Below are 18,898 nucleotides of genomic sequence, written 5' to 3' on the forward strand. Positions count from 1 at the left end.
GCATGTTTCCAGCACATTTAGTTGTTTTTTTAAGCTCTGCTTTAAATGAACGCAATATATCGTTGTGCTTTAAGGCGCCCTATAACAACACGCATAATAGAAATGCATGTGGCAAAACGAAATCGAAATCGAATTTCATCGAATGTCCTTTGGACAAGAAAAAAACCCAAACACACACCCACACACATTCACACAAAAAACGAACTAACAACATTGAGTGACTTGGGCAAAAGCCGAGCAAAACTAACTAATCCTTTTTTGGGCATTTCGCTCCTTCTATTTTTTTTTTTTTGTTGTTGCCCAATGCCAATTCATGCGGCCAAAACGAAAATGTCATCATCAGCAGCTTGCCCAGAAGCCAGAAGCTGCTCAACATTTTGCTATTGCCCTTTCCTTGCCACTAACTATCCATCCGATCCATTGCAGCTGCTCGAATCTGGACACACACATACACACACACACACGCAGACACACTCATACACTCACATTTACAGTCGCATAGTGCCACTCAACGTAACTTTTTATGTGCAACATAGCAGAATGATTGTGTTCCGTTCCAGAAATATCAGCACAACAAGCACGACAACAATAACAACAACAACAACAACGACAACAACAAACCGAACAACGAGAGCTATAACAACAACAGCAACAGCAATAAGAACAACAACTACAACTACAACGGCAACAACAACATCTTAAGCCATTTCGCATAAAATTTCACACACCATTTTAGCCAAGTGCCACATTACCTGCACACAAGACGGGACTCAACTCAACTCGACTCAAAGCGGTTTGGTTCAAGATTCCAAACCAACTCTTCGTAACACGCCCCCCATCTCCCCCTGGCTGAGCCCAACATTGCGGAAAACCATACGAGCAACCAAAGAAAGGAAAATAAAATGCTGAGAAAATGTTGAAAAACACGAAACTGAACATAAAAATACCTTTTGACACATGCAAGCATGGGCACCAGGCAGCAAGGCATGGTCAAGGGAATAGAGAGAGGGCGAGAGAGAGAGAGAGAGAGAGAGAGAGAGAGAGAGAGTGCGAGCTACTGGCAGCTTAAAATCAGCGTCAAAAGCAGCTACAACAACGCAGGCTGAAATGGCGCTGGCCAAAACGAGCCAACACAAACCCAACAAAAGCAGAAAAAAAGCAACAACAAAAAAATGTATAAGAAAAAAATCTTGAAAATTGCATTTTAAGAAGAAGTTCGTGGGGCTATAACGGAAAATCTATAAGCATACACACACATGGACACACTAGCACACACATGACAACACAACTGAATGAAAATGCAGAGGAATGGATACATGGAATTGTAGCTGAACTCTGGGCTACAATGGCATCCACAGTCAGCAAAGCATGTTGGCCCAATCCAATACAATTTTAACGATAATGCGAGCCAAGAGCAAGCCAACCAAAATTGATACGGCCATCAGTACGGGCCATAATACAACCAATACAACCATCTATAGCATAGGCCAAAATGGGCCAAACGTTCTGGCACTATTTGCAAACGAAAATATCTCGTATACGCAGAAAACCAGTTGCTGTTGCTCTAGCTTTGACTAATGAAACAGAGAAAAGTTACTCTTCATTACATTTATGAATATTTGGGCCGGAAATAATTGAAAACGCATTTAACAATGCGCAGTGAAGGTATAAATGAATGATGGCTAAAGTTATGCACTGAGTTTCAACTAGTTGAATCTTTGAATATGTCTTCATAAACAAATGTACTAGCAGCCTCTTTTGCCTTTCGACCGTCGGCATTTGCAATTTTTCTACTTTACTTGAAGTCGCAATTCCACCTAAAGGCGTGGATTCCACAACTGGAGAATTATGCTTGCAATATTTTGGGTCCAATCAGTTTCGGTTCAAATTTGTAATGTTACGTTAATCCACTTAATGGAGGAGATTAAGCAAAATCGGTGAACTTGAAACACCAATTCCACCTAACGGAGTGTATTAATAAAATCGGTGAAATAGCTTTTCACGCTTTCATTTTTTTGCTTTACGTCCAATTGATTTTCATGCTTGCGATTCAACGTTTTGTGATCGCTTTCAATCCTACTGTCAACAAAAGGTCATCTGATATGTTATTGTTCGATTGACAGCTCTGTGTGGATTTAAATTTTTCCAAAAGCTTAAAATAAGTGAAAAAGTTGTGCTTCAAAGTTTTAGTTAAAAATTTGGACTTGGTTATGCCTTGTAATATACACGATGTATATTATTTAACGAGTGTGTGTGTTTAACAGTTCACTTGATATTTTATAGATCCCTCTAACTATACGGAAAACACGTATTTTTACCTAACGCCCCTCTATGTGATTCTGAGACTTGTGCTCTCACTCGCTTCCTTCTTTGCATCTCTCGCATCCTAAGTATTATTTGGTTGCCTTTCCGATCTCCAAATATTACTCTGACCCACTCTCAACTGCCATTCAGACCCGGGTATCTTGTTACAGGGTATATTCTTGCCGAGCTTTCTTACAATTAGTTTTATTTCATTTATAGAGTTACCCACTCGAGCACTAACTTAAACACTTGAAACCAGCAACTGGCCAACTAAAGTGAATAACACCATCGAATCAAATGCGAACTTAGACTGGCGTCTTCTATACTTATTCTCCAGACAACATCGCGGCACATTGTTGCCATAACGATTTGCACTGCAAGTCCGATCCGACACCCAAATACGAGACAGGAGCAACAACAACAATAACAAATTATGACAACAAATTGCAAACAAACAAGCAACAAACAAGTGAATCCACCTTTAATGCTTCCTTTAGCACAAGAAAAACGCAGCGTAAGCAACTGCCAGGACATTGCCGGTAGGCGGTACGCCTGGAGGCGTGGCAGGTGCTATGCTGTCTTGTCATAACAACAGTGGGCCAGGCATTGACAAAACTGAAACAGGCGGCAGACAGCTAAGAGACAAGGCTGTAGCTAAGAGAGGTCTTGGGATAACCGGGCGGTAGAGACTTGAAGGACTAAAGAGCGAGACATGCATGTCAAAGGACAGCGACAACAACAGCGAGTGTGCCATTGTGTGTGTGTGTGTGTGTGTGTGTATTTGTGTGTTGCTTAACACTTAAAAGCGGAAGTAAGCGTCGTGTTACTGCGGTTGGGCAAGTAGAAAGTTAGAGCTGGCAAAGGAGGCGGCAGCAGCAAAAGAAGTTTGTTTTCCTGCGGCGCATGACTGGCATTTGTGTCTGCTGCTACTGCTGCTGCTACTGCTACTGCTACTGCAGTGACAGCAAAAACTAGGACAACAACAACTGCAACAGGAGCAGCGGTAGCTAGACAGGTGCGCAGCACAAACCGACACAAAAATATCACTTTAAAGTTTTGTGCTCTGGCTGTCGCTCTGTTAGTTTTTGACATGAAATTGCATTACATTTCACACAGCCAAGGGCAAAAGACAGCAACAGCAACAGCAGGAGCAGTAGCAGCAAAAGAAGTAGGGGCAACAACAACAACAACAACAACAGCAGAAGCAGCAATGAGTCGCCTCTGCATTTGGAGGATTGTCTTATTTTGGCAACTGTCATTTGGTTTTTGTGCCCGCCCAAGATGAAGTGTACAAATTAGTTGGCCTTGTCACAAGCAGCAGCAACAACCACAACAACAACAACCACAACAACATCAACAAGAACAACAGCAAGTAGAGAGCTAGCACAACTCGACGGCATCTCAACTTGGCTGGAAGACCTTTAAGCCACTTTTCATCGATCCGCCAGCAATTACGTGCTACGCTCTGCGGAAACAATTTATCAGGCTAGCCAACATGACTAAACTAAGTATCTGCCCAACTGTAGAAACCCTAACAATTCCCTGCATCCACTGCACCCAACCCCAACGCCACGAAATGTATGCCCAAAGTGCATGCCAAGCAAATTTTGTTTAACAGCAGCAACAAACAAGCAAGAAAAAAAAAAAGAGCCGCAGCAACAAATTGCCGCAACTTGTATACACTTTCGGGTGGGTCTTATGCCTGGGTTAGATTTTATGGGTATCTATTTGATATAATTAATTAATAATTATAGTTTAGTATAAAGCTTGCCCGATCTTTGTGATTTACATGTGTGCATGAATTTAATTTGGCGGAATTGGAATTTTATATAATTATCTTTGTGTATTGTTAAAATATTTATTAAATTTGAATATATAACTTATATACTCAATTATATATATATAATTATATTATGATAGTGTTTTCAAGCACAAAAAAAAAACGAAAAATTAGTTTCCACTCATATTTCGATCGTAAGTGTGGATTTTCGTTTATCGTTTAAGACTCTGATAAATTTACCAATATCAAAGTTGAGTAGCTGTATTATAATATTTGAAAAATCAAGACTATAATCGAAATCTTATTTATTTGTAATTTTTTTCCGAAATATTTTTCTCAAATATATCTTTATTATATTTTAAACATTATATGAGAGCTTTAAAGAACTGATCTAACTTGATAAAGTAGCTAATATGCTCGACGATAAGCTGTGCTTAAAGCAAACAAAAGGAGCCTTGAACTATGCAACACAATCCGACACTCGCTGCTGGTGCAATGAACTCTGTCTGTCTTGCAACACAGTAAACGCCCACACAAACTAACCAAAATGCCCCCTCCCATCCCTCTCTCTACAAATATATATACTATTTAGAGGCAACAACTTTGATGGCGCGCAGGTTGCCACAGTTTTTGGTTGGGGGGCTGAAAAGAGAGGCTGGGCGGCATATTCTATGAGTGTTTCGGACTGTTTAGTAGCCGGCCTTTGGCTTGTCGCTGGCTCGTTGGCTGCCAAATCGTCACATCATTACTTATACGCTACAAAATATAGTGTTTTGCCGTTACCCGAATACGGAGAGGGAGGTACTATATGGCCAAATTGAAAACGGCTCAGAAAATGCACTTAATGGATCGGCGGCGCAGGCTAACCAGAAATACCGCCGCGCCTGACAGCCGCAAAATTTATAGAGTGCGCGCTGAAGAAGCTAACGGGCAATTTAACCAGCCAGTTGGCCCGTTTGTCCGGTTGCGTTTTTCGGTGCTGGTCAGTTAGGTCTGAAGGGGGCAGGGCAATGGTAACTGGATAACTGAAGTGGACTCAGCCCGCCAGAGACGACCGAACGACTGTCATGGGCCTGTCTAATCGCTGGGCTAAATTAACACGTATACGCCATGTGGCAGGCAAGATTTCAGTTAGTTCAGATTGAGCAATTGCCAGGCAGTTGCAGTTGCATTCAGGGCGGCAGCAGAAGAGAACAACAAAAGTTGTCAGTGCTTAGGTTCAGGACTCGAACCAGCTACCTGCGGTTTGGTTCAGTGCGTAAAGCTGGTTTTACATAATTCTTGATCACATTTGCTGTAGGGTTCTTTTTTATTTAAGAAAAAGTGGAGTTCCGAACGCGAACCGGTTCGGTTCATTTTCATTTTGTAGCCTTGTTTGCAGCTGCAGCTTTGTTCTTGTTGTTGTTGTTGTCTTTAGTTGCCTGCATACTTTGTGGCGCCTTTTGCACTTGTATTGCGCACGTTTTATGGCCACAATTTTACAGTTAGCCTGGCAGCCAGCAGTCGGGCAGCCAACTAAGGTGCCAATATTGTTGTTAACTGCTGATAGTTGCTGCCGATTGTTGCTGCTGCTGCTGCTGTTGCCGCTGCTGTTGCAGTTGCTTGGCAATGCAGTGTGGCAAATGCGATTGCCATTTGCTATTGCAGCTCGTTTCGGCCCCCGCGCTGCGCTCTCTTCCGTACCCTCTCTGGCCCTGTCATTTTCCTGCTTGTTCGTTTCAGTTGCCATTTTTATTGCGATTCGGTTTGTTCGTTTGCGCCACTTCAGCAAACGGCAACAAAATGCGAAATACGAAATGCGAAATACGAAATACGAAATACATTATTTTTAGTTTCTAATCGACGCGCGTTCATCGCATAAAAATAATGCAATAAACGATAATCCTTTCAAGCAGCTGCATTTTTGGCTTTTGTACGCCTGTTGATAATGGCTTGTTTATGGGGTGTGTGCGTGTGTGGATGTGGTAGTGTGTGTGTGTGTGTGTTTGTGATTGTATTGGTGTTTATGTGTCTGTGCGTATCTGTGTGTATTGTTTTATGGAAGAATGCTTTAATATAAACTGACAAGTTGAACACAAATTAACGTTCAAACTATAATTATATGCATGCTGCACTCTCACTTTGTTGTTATATTTTTTTGTAAATTAAAATTCGCCTCTGAATTTAAAAAAAAAACTATATAAATGAAAAATAAACAGCAGACCAGAACCGTTCGCAGTAAAATTTCAACCCAGCCCAACTTTAAAGATGCAGATCAATAATATATATACACTCTATAAAATTAAAGAAGTTTCATTATGCATTGTCATTATCGTGACTTAATTTGAGTGTCTTCTCTAATATTGCTTGTCTAAAAAATGTATTGCATTGCATTTGCAACGACTTTGAGATGGCCACATAAACTGATTCGCATATTTTTTGTCAATATGTCGAACAGCCATATTAACTTGGCATATGTCTGGCTGGGCTACTTCTTTTATTCAAGCACATCGCCACCCACCCCTTAAAGCACTTACTCACTTCATTAGCAATCCCCATGGCAGACAATTTTCCAAAAAGCATAGCAACTGGAACCAGAGACCAGATTCAAACGAAAGCCAAACCCATGACAACGCTGGTCAAAGATTCACTTGACCCTGGCCGAGCTGGATGTTGCTGTAAACCGCACGTAGCTCGTGGCTAGCTATTGGCATTGGTGCAGGAGCTGGCTTTGGATCTTGTGCTGTGGCAGGGGCAGCTGCTGCTGCTGCTTCTGGTGCTGTCTCATCTGCTACCGCCAAGAGCTGTTGCTCGGCGCTGCCATTTGCTGTGTTGTGTTTTGCGGTTTTATTGGTTTGCATTTGCACATTCCATTTGCAAAATGATTGGAATTTATGCTTACAGATTAGATGCTCCCCTCCCTCAACTCCCATCCGCTCCCTGTTGTGCCCCACACCCTGTGTGTGTGGCAACTTTTGCCCACTTTCACTGGCATTTGGCTTGCTCTCTCGCCCTGCGGTTATTGCTCTCTGTCCAACTCGATACACAGGCACAGACATCCCACGTTAGATTCCAGCTTTCTCCCGTTATTGTTTCATGTCCCTGGTCATTTGGCATTTTGTGTGTGTGTGTGTGTGTGTGTGTGTGTGTGTGTGTGTTGGCATGTGTCTTTTGCTATATCAGGCATCTCCTTTCCCAAATCCCACTGGCTTGCTTTTTTGGCATGCATTCGCTGTTGCATTTTTGATTCGACATTTGGTCAGTTTTTGCGTGCCGCACAAAAGCTTTAAGCTGCCAGTTCTGGCCATATGCTGAATCAGAATCAGAATCAGAATCAGTATCGGCCACAGCCTTCCGTCATGGCGCTTGCATGAGCCGGCCAAACTGAAAGCCTTCGTGTTGCCATGTCAAAGTCGCGTCACCAATGCGAGCCGAGTCGCCCCAACTGCACAAATTAAATAATGGCAGCCAGTGCGCGCAAAAAAAAAAAAAACAAAAAAAATGAATAAAGCAGCAAAAAAATATACGGCTATGAACTTTATTTCACTTAAAGCCAAAAGCAATGCCAACACCAACTGGGCCACAATGAAACTGTAGCCATTGCGCTGCATTGTAGTGGTTGCCACACACACACACACACACACACGCACGCACACACTCCACCATACACACATATATATACAGCTACACCTACACCTACACACAGAAGTTGTGCCTGGTCACAAAGCAGACATTTTCATCGTTTATGCGGGATGTATTTTTACGAAAATATTCATTTATACCAGGTACTGTAATTGTGCTAGGTCTTTAAATAAAAAATTGCACTTCAGTCGTTTTTTTTTTAACAATGCTATATTTTGCTTAAAGCATAATAATAAAATATAAAGTTTGATTCAACATTTTCGAAGTAAAAAGTTGTTTATTATTTTAATATATACAAAATAATAATATGTCAGACTTACTAGTGGAAATTAACCGGCATTGCTCGGCTTACCCTTTGGGTCTTTCTTCGTATTTATCTTTGATCTACAGCTTTCCAGGCAGCATGAATTTCAGCTTTCTCATTTTTAAATAGTTATCAATTAAGTGCCAAAAAATGAAGAGCTACATAAATGTGGTTCCTTAACATTTCCAAGCTGCAGTAAAAACTCACATCAAATCCGAAAAGCTTACTTAAAACGTTTATAAATATTTTAAGTAAATTTTAAGCTGCCAACTATTTTATTAAACACATAAAGAAATTTGCGCATGAACCCCAGAGTAAAAAGCGAGCAAGTGAGACAGAGTGAGTGTGCGAGAGAGAGACAGAGTCTCTCTTTCTGGGCTTTCTCGCATAAGGTTACATATTTTTTAAGCCAATTTTACAGCCCAGTGCCTAACAAGGACATTAATTGGTAGCTGCTGCAGCAGCAGCAGCAGCAGCTCCTGGGCGCTCACTAAAGCCTGGCTACGGCTCTGCTTCTGTGACCAGGCCCAGGCACCACTCCCAGCTCCATGTTTCATCGGCCAGTCGCCCATTTCACGCGACATGGCCAAAAGAGTAGTTAACTGTGTGCGCGTATGTGTGTGTGTGAGGTTTTTTTTTTATTTTTTATTTTTTGCCAACTGGCTCCTTTTTCATGGTTTTTATTCACTTCAATATTTACTTAACCCTTTTTTGTGCAACGTCGCTGTGAGTTTTAGTAGCAAAGTTGCCATTGCCAAAGGCAGCAGCCGTAACAGCAGTAGCAGCAACAATTTTAGTTGTTGTTTTTGCTCTTATGATTAAACATGCCTTTCGCTTTTGTTTAAGCCCGGCCAACCTGGCTTAAATATTGTATGAACGAGCGGGGTTGGATAAGAGAGCGGAAGTGGTGGGTTGTTGTTGAAGACGGGGGAGGTGCTGGTTGTGAGGCCAATTTTTACCTGCGGCCTGTTAATTAGTTGGGGCTGCTGACTTCTGACGCTCGCTCGACATATTTCGTTTTAGGGTTCAAGTGTTTCGCTCTGTGCCCAGACGTTGGACACACTCCTCCAAGTCCGAGCCGTAGTCGGAGCTGAGCTCTACACTACGCTGGTGCTGGCATGTAAAAGTGCGATTATAGTCGCATAATTATCACGCTGACATACACACACACACATACAGGCTAGAAAAGCAAACGGGAGAGACAGAGAGAGAGACGTACTTGGAAGCCGGGCGGGTGCTTAGAGAAAATGCCAAAATGTAATTACCCAGCAAACAAACCGCAATTTCTCGGCACACATACTCACACACACACACACAGAGCGAGAGAGCGAGAGAGAGTGAGAGCCATCTGGAAGTGAAAGTGGACACGCAACAAGCTAAACTGGGAACGTAGCCAAATGCCATCACCTGAAGCCACCTGCTCTAACGTCTGGCGCTTAGGGGTTACTTGAATGGGAAAGGTTTGCGTGTTTGACATGCGGCTTGGTTAAAGTTGGGTCCTTGTCGCTTGGGGTCGACCGTTTCGAAGGCGATATCGTTAATGTTGCCGTTGATTGCGCGCCCAACACACACAAACACACACACACACACACACACACACACAAGATTCGCTTTGAGCTAGGCAACTGGCTCTGGTTTTAGTTTAGTTTTAGGCTGTAAACTTTGTTATTTATTTGGCAATTGGCAGTCGTTTGGCGCCAGAACCTTTCAAACAACCCAGACAAATGCAATTTTCGCTTGCCTGCTAAGCGTTTATTGGGATTTTAAACATCAACATGGCTAACAACATAATTCCAGCATAAACAAAAACAGCAGACACCAGCAGCAAGAGCAACAACAACAATAACAACAACAACAACAGCTGCTGCTGCTGTTGACCCACAGTGACAATGAATGCCAGCTGGCAGCTGCAGCGAATGGAGCCCAGGACTCGGGGAAACATGCTAATTTGGGCGTAATAATTATGTGATGCGGCTTGCCGTGCATATAGAATGGGCTCATAATGATTGCAAGCTCCACATTATAATCATGCCTGTGACCAGAGTGTGTGTGTGTGTGTGTGTGTGTGTGCTTAAAGGTGATTATCGCCTGCTGCAAGCCCTACGTAAAGGAACTTCCAATTTGGTCGATATATTATAATTATAAATAATAATCGCGTTGCTTTAAAATGAATTTCTCGGGCGTGCAGATTATATCAATTGAAAAGCTTTATTTATAATTATATAATAATAATAATTAAATTTGGTGTCATTTAAGGGTTTTCTTGGCATTGATTTTAAATATAATATGGGGCAAAGTTAAATTAAAAAAATGAATTCAATTAATAAGTTTTCTTTATGGGAATTTTAGATCTCTTGAGAAAATACTAGAGCTCACAAAAAAAAAAAAGAAACGATAAAATGTCTGCCTTACCGAATATTAAAATTGGGCTCGAATTTGGTGAGCAGAGCTATCTCTGTCCGTTAGTCTAGAATATCTTGTATTTAAACGCGATCGCCTGCCATATTTATGATCTGTAAGTTTTATACAATTTTCAAATCAAGCATGCATTTTTCAAAGTGTGTGGGTAAGGCTATTTCTTATAGCGAATGCTGTGTGTTTATCCGTATAAATGAATGTATAGGGAAGAGCATAAATATATATATATATTTTTTTTTAATATTTGGTTTCCTTTATTTAAATTTTACTGTTATTATTGAAATAACTTTAAATAAACTGAATATAAATAAATTTTCAATGCAGCACGGCTTGAGCTCAGGGTATCTCCTAGTCGGTCAATGCCGACTAGAACACTCTTATTTTTACCCATTTGTATATCTTATTTTTTGGAAAAAGTCGTTATTAATAACATGCTTACTTGACAGGCCCTTCTAGGTCCTTTCTATTCACACAAGTCCATGCATTTTGTTTGCGTTGAACATTTCTAGGCACAACAGAGTCTTTTTTGCTTGTTATTTGAAATTTTCGCGCCTGTGCCTTCGCATTGCATTGCATCGCATCGCATCGCATCGCATCGCGTAGCATGCAGTTATTTTGGTTGCCCCGTTGGTTTTATTGGCTGCATCAGTGGCACGGACCGTGCCACTGGCTAGCCATTACCAGGCTCGAGTGTCACGGCTGCTATTTATGCAGTTGCCGTCGACTGCGTCGAGAGTCCATAACCGGGCATCCAGAATCTGCCCGGAGCGATGTCATTACCAGTCACATTGGCGGCCCATTGGCACGGCCTGTGCCGCATGGCAGTTCCCGTTTTGGTTCTGGCAGCGTAGTCAACGCCAGCTTTGGCTTCATTCCGATTGTTAACAATTTTGCGGTGCATGGCCGTTGTCCTTTATGATGTGTGGCCTGTACGGGTGACGGTTTGGGGGGCAGCTGTTGCTGTTGCTGACGGGCTGACTGCGTGTGTGAATGTGTGTGCTTTTGTGTTGCGTGTGCTATCATTAAGTGTCGAAAATTTCATCAAACACTTCAAAGCGGTACCACGTGCTGTTGCTGCTGCTCGCAAACCCTGCTCCATTCCGTTTGCCCATGCCACGCCCCAGTTTCAGTTTATGATTCTATTATTTTCACAGCAAATAAAAGAGAAACTGCGTATCATGGCCAAGTGCTAAATGGGCGCCAGGGAAAATTGCGAAAATTTTCTTTCTTGTTTTTGTTGCTGTTTTTTTGTGTTTTTTTTTTCATTTCTTATTTTTCCCTTGCTTTGCCAGAGCAGCCAAATTTAAACGCGCAAGGTGTAGAGTGTACGGGCGGCTGTGGGGCGTGGCAGCTGAGCACGTAAAAAGCGTTGAACAGTAACGTTGTGGGCAACAGCTGCAGGGTGCAAGTGTGTGTGTGGTGTGTTTGGTGTATGTGTGTGTGTTGATGTGTTGGTGGTGTGCGTAAGGCCAAGGAAAACGAATTTTCAAGCGCACGAAAACTTTGCGCCATGAATCAAAGTTTAGTGTAGCATACTTTTTAGGTGCGATTTATATATTTCAAAATAAAATAAATGAAGGGCGTTCTCGTTTGGTGCCTCTGCTGCAGCTTCTCCTGCTGCTGCTGCTGCCAGCCAGCCAGCCAGCAAGCCCAAAAGACAAAGCAGCTATGTGGTGATTGAGTTGGGGTTGGAGCTGGCTTTTTCCTGGCTAAATTGCTACATTAGTGGGGAGGGGGGGAGCCGGGTGCTGCTGCTGGAGGCTGCGAGTTTGATTTAACTTTGGGTCTTTGGTGCAAATTCAAATTCTCTGTTTTATTTCAGCGCGCAGGAAATGCAAAAATTTACACTTGGTTAGCTGATTGATGAATGCATAAATGAAGCGTACACATGCGTTTTAAACAGGGGCGGGGGCTCTGGATTCGATTGCTGACTGCAAGTTGAGCAATTTGCCAAAATGTCGTAGTACCAGCAGCAGCAGGTGGAATACTCACATGTGTGTGTGTGTGTGTGTGTGTGTTATCCACGCAGACTCCATTCTGATTTCACCCAAAATCGCTTACGTCACAATCCATTGGGTTTCTTATTGTTATGCACGAAATATGCAAATGTGATTTTTAACTTGAAAACGTTGCTCACATTTGGTTGCGGGATTTTCTCTTATTTTCATATTCAGTTTTTTTTCTTTATTTTATTTTTTTTTTTTTCTGGCTTTAGCTGGTTTAACAAATTAACGTTATTTATTTGACAATGATTGGGGACCTGGCTAATGCGTCGTATGAGTAATGCGAGAGCTTTGCCCTTTCAATGGCTGCGGCTTAATTAGATATAGGGTGAGCTTCAGGCCCAGAATATGATTTGTAAACATAATTTGGTTAGCGAGCCATGAACATAAAGTCAAATTTATTGCGACTGAGATTTCCAGTTGAATATGCGCTAGAAAAATGGCCAACGATGAGGAGCAGGACGACAGTGAATTGCTGCATAATCTGCGCGGGTTATATCCTGTCCTTGCCAGACAACGAAATATTCCCAAAAAATGAGGCAAAATTACTTTTAATATGCGTGGCCAGCGTACGCAAGGGCAGAAGCCATTCACCGAACTCTTGGCTGTCTTCGGCCCAGGGACTGACATTCAGAGATAAATGCGATCTATGGAAAGTTGGGCGAGAGGAGCAAAACAAAGAAGTCCTTGGCCAGGACACGCCCAGTAAAATGCCGTCATGCATATCTATATGTAGCTGCTATTTAGTTCGTTAGGCGTCAGAGGACAACATAATTTCGTAATTAATTTGCCAAAACACGAATGTAATTTAATAAAATTGCGCATACGCCGCGTTGGTCGGGCAAAAGAGCTATTTGAGCTACCCGTTCATTGTAGCGCAGCAGCATCTTCATTTCCTCGGAAAACATTTAAGTAATTTATGCAGGGCCTTAGACAATTTGCGGTGTTGCTGAGCACACGCTGCCGCCCCCAAACTGCTGTGCATGCCCGCCCGTCCTCCATCCTATTTTGCTTTGGCCCTGGTCTGTGTATATTCAGGCAAAAGTAAGCGACGATTATTTATGGTCTATTTTTGAGCATGCCACTAATTATGCTGGCATTTGAGCCAGCGTCCCTGACAACGCTTCCAATTACTTGACGGAAATAAATCAGTTGCGCCAAATGGCGTGGGCCACAAATCCAATGCCAAATCAGCCAGTGTCGGTTCCGCGAATCGGAGCTGCCGCAGTATCGATTACGCTCAAGGCTGAAATGCAAAATTATTTTTAAATGTCCGGTTAGGAAATTATTATTAAGCCGTTGCCTTTAAATGGGCTACGAACTTACGGCTGATTTGAATACAAATTATGTTGGGCTTTGAAGTTGTCTCTAAGCATTTCACTATGTGATTTTCAGCAAGTTCAGGCAAGATCTCAAGGCTTTCAAAAGTTGTTTTGGCGTAATTAAGATGCTGTTCTTTCATTCACCATCTTTTACTTTAACCCGCACACCCTTTTGCGTCTATTGAGTAGTTTGTCTCTCTTTCTCCAGATCTTAATTTAACTCACAATCTCTTTCTCTTGTTATTTCAGTGAAAGTTGTTCTAATATAGCTTATTTGCCTGCTGCTTATAGATGAGACTTAAATAATCATTCTGTTGTATATCTTATTGCGGGTAAGTACATATTTACATATATTGTCTGTGATTATAGGAATGCATTTCAAAGCAATTCTCATATCTTTTTCCATCATACACACATACACTTTCATCCAGTTTAGGCAATAAAAAGTGGTCTTTGCCATTTGCAATGCCTTGTAAACTTTTCCTAAATCTCAATAGCTGCCACGCCTTGTTGGCTTTACGCTGCCCGCCCGCCGGCGGTTAAATCAATTGCCGCAATTTGATAATATTTCAGCAGGGAATTATTATGACTGGGCCGCAATCCCAACTGGCCACCCCCAACTCTAAATGGGACCCCCCTAGAACGCCGTTGCGTTGGCCGCTTCACGGCCCATATGGCGCTTCTCGTTGTGTCCTTGGCAGCCACGTAAAAAGGATTTGGGGCAACGCATTTCGCATGCCTAAATGCCAAAAGACGTCGCATAAACATGGCAAGCCACGCCTCCCGCAGCGCCCCCAATAACGTCTTTGAATTACATTCCAGCTACAGAGAGCTGCAAAAAAATGTATATATATATAAATATAGAAGAAAACCGCGCAGGACAGCAAAAAAAAAATATAATTTTTTTGTTTATTTTTTTGTTTGCCGCTTTGCCGGTTTTCCTCTGCGGTTTTCTTTTTCGCTTCGGGTTGTGTGCGCATTTGGCGGTTTTTATGAAAAATTACCATGTTTTCTTCGCACTCATTCGCAGCTCCCTACCCCTTAACCCACACAGCCCCAGCTCTAGGCCCCGTCACTGGGCAAAGCATTTCTTCTTCTGCTTCTTACAATTTTTTTTTTTTTTTTGACTGCTTGGCAATTTCGGCATTTGACTTTTTTACGTCAGGCACTTGAGACGAGTCGCTGGATGGTGGAAGGTAGAAGAAGCGGGGCATGGGGTGTCTGTGCAGGCTGGGGTGGCAGTCAACCAGTGCGCCACACACTGCCTCTAATGATGCCACTTATGTCGTGACGAAATAATTTATATATACATATTTTTATGAATACCCTGTAAACGGGAATAGTGCAGACGAAAGATTCGGTTAGATTCCTTGTAAAAATCAATTTGTGTATATGAAAATATATGACAAGGAAAAATCAAGTGAAAAATTATTTTAAATGTCAAATTGATAAACCTTTGTTTTAACGGCAGAGTCTATTTTCATTAGAATGCAACGCGTTTTACATAAATTTCCACCCTTCTAAGTCAAAGTCCTTAAGGCACCTTTTTGTTGCTAAACTTAACTTAACTTAACTTAGCTAAACTTAAGAACTGGGCTGAACATTTTTAAATAGCTTAACATTTAAATCTTTTTTATTCTTAGCTCATCTATATTTTCTACAGGGTATACCGAAGTCGTCTACATCTTGATATCAAAATAGTATTGTATTTTTTTCTTTGCGTTGCTTTTGTTGCTTTTATTTTTTGTGTAAATTTCGGCCGCTTTGGCTACCAATCCACGCCTTCTCATTGCGCACTTATATTTAGGCACATTCTCATTTTGATTTTTCTTCTTTTTTGGTTGCGTGCAAAAAATTGGAGACTGCTAATTGGCAGCACATAATTTACGTGCTTATGCCAATTTTCATTTCCCTTTTCAATTTCTGAGCTATTTTTATCGTGATTCTTGTGGCAAAAAGCGCGCGCGCTCTCTCTCTCTCTCTCTAGACTTTAAATATAAGCGAAATGCTCGATCTGGAGCGCACCGCTCGGAGCTGCCATGTGTGAAGCAGCAAATGCAATTACGTGTATGGACTGCAGCACCACTCGATGGCCAGCAGGCACTTACAGATTTGATTAACTGCTTCCGTGCGTCATCGAGTTGGGTTTTGTACCTAGAAGGTGCCCAGAGGTGACACGGCAACAGTCTGGCCGGGTTAGAGCATAGGTTGGGCAAAGGTTTGCTCCTGGGAGGGGGACAAACTACGGCAACTACTCAATAAAACTCATTAGTGGCGTTTTGTCCAGGGCGCTGCTGCTGAGGCTCCTGCTGCTTCTGCCGCACTCCATAGCCTGGCTGGCAATTATCACCGGCATGGTCCCCATTGACTTTGGCAATTGATTGCAGCCGTTGTCGCCGCGGGTCGAGTGCTGCCAGCGACAGCATCAGAAGTGCCGATTAAAATTTATAGCAAACTGATTTGAAAGTCAATTATCCTGTGCCACCAAGGAGGAGCTAGTCAACTATTTATTCGGCGCAGACGACGCTCAACGGCGTGCAAATGGGTTTTCCATGCAAACTACGCCGGCGTCCTTCTGAGCATCCTACTGAACATCCTGCTACCTACCTTTTTTATGTTTTTAGGTATTTACGTTTAGTTTTTGCCCTCAGTTCTAGGCGGACTGAAAGTTACACGAGCTGCCGCCACGCAAAAACTGTAGCCAGTTTCCCTCCTTCTCATCTTGCAGCTCTACTCCAGCGGCTCACCAAGTGCCGTGCTGCTAATGAAGACAGTTCTTCATTTGTCTCGATCGTTGGTTGCAGTCATTAAAGGTGTTTTCTCCAGGTGCCTTCTCCTTAACATTTCTGCTATTTACTGCATCTCACCCTTGGCTTTGCCTAATGTTTATTAAGTTTTTCCTTTTCTTTTTTTTTGCGTCTGGCCATGTCGAGTGTTGTCTAGTGTGCTGCCCTCATCCCGCGCTGAACTAATGCCGCCTCGTGTCTCTGCATCTGTGTGCAGTTAATGAGTTTAATGGCGGACATCAAATTTGAATTGCTAATGCAGAGCCGCTCATGAAAACGGAAATGGAAATACGAATGGAAAAGCAATAGACGCATAGGAGGGCTTTTGGGGACGGCCACTCCAAGTACTTATGACTTTTGTCATGTTGTCTGCGAAAATGTTTTTTTCTCATTTAAAGAGGAAATTAACAGCACATGAAAATGGTGCACACTAATTGCAGTTGGGTGCAGCGGGGAAATTGTCTAAACATATGCTTTATTTACCAGGTTTTTCTTTTTTGAGCTTGCAATAAAATAGGAAAAAGCTCTTAAAGTAAACAAAGATTGGATACCCTTTCAGACAATACCAATTATTGTAAAATAATATTTTTTGCTCATTGACCTTTGTTGACAATTCAATAAACAACTAGGCTCAAAATATAAACAATAAAATGTGTGCAACTTGTCAGTATAGTTATCCCAAAATGCCTTTATCGAGAGGCTTTGCTTTGTTAGGAATTATAAGAAAACAAATGAAGGCCGCTCAGCCCGCAAGAACTCATCTATAACTATTTTGTTTGTTCAAAGATGACAAACTTATAATACTCTTCAAAATGGCATTTATACCTATGTATATAGACAATATATACATATATACTTAGTATATGCGTACCATAAGATATTAGGATTGGGCTTAATGCAGCCCTTTGATAAGCTAGTGAACAAATAAAGGCCTTTGAGCTTTTTATACGTACCATAACCAAAGGTTTTATGATTTGTACAACTAATGTTTATATACTGGTACCAAAAACTGGGTTTAATGTAGCCAATTGAAAAAATTATCTAGTTTGAACTTGTTTCAGATTAAGATATTTACATACTCTGACTATGTCATTAGCTACAATTTTGTTGACCCAAAACTGAATGCCCTAAAGCAATTTCGTTTAGCCTTGATGAGATTTGATCTTATCTAAAGCGCGAACTGCCCATTTGCCAAGCGCCCTCCATAGACTCCAATGATATAGCCACACACCATTGTTGGAGCCAGCTCTGTTGCTAACCTTATGTGACCACACACATATGTTGTTGTTGTGGTTGTGGCTAATGGCGGACTGTGGCCAAGTATTGCAGGTAATTTTTGCGATACGCATCTCACAATTGTTGTTAGTTCGTGGACTGGCGAAATGTATCTGTGTTGATAGTCTCAGGCTGTGTGCGGGCTAAATAATTTAAATTAAATTTGAAGTAATGTTATTGTTAGCATTACTGTTAATGTTATTGTTATTGTTATTGTTATCTTTTTATTTTATTTTTGTTGTGTGCGCAAACAACAACAAGGCCAAAGAACTTTGGTTTATTGTTTTTCCATTTGCTGTCATTGGACGTGGCCATCTTAGCGTCTGTCGCCAAGTGGCCTGGGGCGTCTTTGCTCTTGCCCTTGGGCTGCTTTTGCGTTTTGCTCTTTTTCTTACCGAGCAGCTCCTGCTCCCCCATCTGCCCATCATCGTTGATGGTAATTTATGCGCTTGATTTATGATCTGTTGCATAGTTTTAGGCGCAATCATCAAGGCGTCTGAAGCGTATTTTTAAACGTTCGCGGCAAATGTTAGCATTGTTGTTGCAGTCTTTGGGGCATCATAAAATTAAATTAAATACACAAATTATTTTCATTTTAATTTTCATTAAATTTTTATGGGCCCGCACATTGTTGTTGCTTCGTTGTTGTTATCTCTGTGGGCCTGTGTCTCGTTTTCGTTTTTTTTTTTTTTGCCTGTTATTTTGTTTTTTTTTCGTGTCGCCGCAATTACGACAAACAAATAAAAAGCAACAGCAACAGCAATAATAATGTCACAGGTAAAATGGCTGCGCGACAACACAAAATTTATGGGTCCATTGCTTGGAACTTGCACGGGGACCAAAAAAATAAAAAAGAAAAAACGTACCCAGCGCAAATATTTAACGATTTGTGTAATTTTCATGTTGCTACAAATAGTCAACATATGTTTTAAATACACCAACAGCATATAACAATAACAATTTAATGGGCTTAAACGAATTAATCCACACACACACACACACACCGGCATGCACACACACAAATGATGTGCTCCCAAATCTCGAGCTGCATTTCAAGCTGCAATTCAATGTTTTATATATTTATA

The 18,898-nt window shown here is 41.7% G+C and overlaps 1 long non-coding RNA gene across 3 annotated transcripts in view; it reads left to right on the forward strand.

The window, feature by feature from the left end:
* The window catches only part of LOC26531910 (uncharacterized), a 166,564-nt gene that overhangs the window by 49,347 nt on the left and 98,319 nt on the right, over nucleotides 1–18,898 (forward strand). For all 3 annotated transcript variants that reach the window (XR_011416555.1, XR_011416556.1, XR_001450149.3), the window contains exon 3: nucleotides 14,002–14,084. This is a non-coding gene — a long non-coding RNA (uncharacterized lncRNA). The remainder of the gene's footprint in view (nucleotides 1–14,001; nucleotides 14,085–18,898) is intronic.

This window comes from Drosophila virilis, chromosome 4 (assembly GCF_030788295.1).
Source record: "Drosophila virilis strain 15010-1051.87 chromosome 4, Dvir_AGI_RSII-ME, whole genome shotgun sequence".
Classification (NCBI taxonomy): Eukaryota; Metazoa; Arthropoda; class Insecta; order Diptera; family Drosophilidae; genus Drosophila; species Drosophila virilis.